The following is a 2082-nucleotide window of genomic DNA, read 5'->3' as shown; positions in this document are numbered from 1 at the left end:
TAACAATAATAACAAAGAATTAGTTATAATTAATAATGAATATTGTTAATGTGTTGCAAAAAATATGACCTTAGTGAATGATCAAATAGTGAATTTATAATCACAATAGAATAGAATAATATAAATATTACTTGTTGGCACAGCCGGTAAATAAGGAAAACCTGAGCGCAGGCTGAAAACCTGTGACTAGTAAATTTAATGATTTGTATACGGGATACAGATAATTAATATTTAATATAGATTATTTGGATATTTGGCTTCATATTTAAATTGAATGGGGTAAGAGACAGAAAGACACAATTAGAACAAGGTGAAGTTTGAATGAACGGATTCCTTCAATTAATTTCCTGTATATAGCTATTTGAAGGTTTCAAACAGTTTCAAGGATAAGGAGGATAAGGAATAAAGAGTGCTTCACTATTAAACCCGAATCTATTAAATCTATTATCTATTACCTATCTATTAAATCATCAAATTAGAATAAAAATTTCTCAGTGTGGTTTCTGATAAAAACTATTATGAAAGTTGCCGTCGTTGCTTCAACTCATCATGAAATATGAATAATTAAATCAAATGTGTTCTTAATTTTTGCCTTGCAGTTGATTCTATTAGTAGATATTGAAATTCGGAGATTTAAAATTATTATTTCTCAGATGAAGATGATGCCCAAATAGATAATAGAATCTATTATCTGATAATAGGCAACGGGTAAAGAAAGTAAAAATGATAAAAGATTAATGAACTTATAAAATTATTGTAAGTTGGTTCCGAACTAGGTACTAAGAAATACAGTAATTTGAACCTTCAACTTTCAACTACAGTATTAGTGGTTTAGTAACCAACTCTCAACTTGCTTCAAGCTGAAACCTAGAAGTACAATACGTACCAAGAGAATGCCACCTACCCAATATGATTAATTTATTGGATATCAATTAATAGACATCAATTTCCTAACCATCCAATCAATCTTCAATTTATTTCCAATCATATTAATAACAATAGTATATTTCCAATAGTCTTGAACATAAATCAATATCTCATTAGACAATCAATATTTGCTATTGAGATTTATCAATAAAATAATTTATTGATGGGTGGTCCAATATCAATAGGATGGTCCTGAGAAAGATTATCATTGAAGAAGCTGTTCAACAACTTTTTTTCTTGAATAGATCTGTTGTCACTCTTATTGTCTTATCTGTTTATTTACAAAGACAACTTTTCACAAGTATTTTATACCCAGGTGATGAATGGTAATGCAAAGGTTTATATTTATGATGAGTAAAGATGAAAATGGAAGTTGAAATTTCCCCACTCTTATAAATAGATTGACAATTATTATTGTAATAGGAAATAGATAATGTAATAGGATATTGTAATATTATTTTCAAATCTCGTATATATGTGATGATAATACTAGAAAATTGTTTAAGTCAACCATAAAATATCCTAGAATCAATCACACAAATTCTCCAAAGAACCGAAAATCGGCAGACTCCAACGAATAAAGAAACAATGACATAAAACAGGATTTCCCAGCTCCAAATCTTGACTTGACTACCAGTAAAATTCCAGAACCTGGACCTTACAGTTCTTCTTTAATTATTCACCACCACTTTTACAAGCCTAGAGTTTACTACTGTCTCTCCTAGCTTTTAAATTTTCCACAGCGTTTCGACACAAAACTATCTAAGTATAGCACAACGTTTAGAGTTGTGAGTAGAACATACATATACCGTGTTTCAACGTGTACAGTTGTATATAATATATATTTGTACGTGTAGTTCAACGTACATAGTATTGTAAGTACTGTAGCCTATACATATATTTGTCTACATGTACAGTTGTGTGTATATTATGTGATAGTATATACACATATAGTTGTTCTTTGGTGTCGGCAGTTAAATAGCGAATCAACGACCATCTGAACTGTGTTTAGTGTTGTATGACGTCACGGCTGTGAACAGCCAATCAGGTTGCAGCGTTTGGGATCGATGGGTTGATGACGTAAGCAAGCAGGTCGCAACGATGGGCCAAGGTTAATCAGATCACCAAATACAGGTCATTCACTTTGCACTTCGG

Source organism: Nilaparvata lugens, chromosome 1, assembly GCF_014356525.2.
Source record: "Nilaparvata lugens isolate BPH chromosome 1, ASM1435652v1, whole genome shotgun sequence".
Classification (NCBI taxonomy): domain Eukaryota; kingdom Metazoa; phylum Arthropoda; class Insecta; order Hemiptera; family Delphacidae; genus Nilaparvata; species Nilaparvata lugens.
This window is presented reverse-complemented; position numbering follows the sequence as displayed.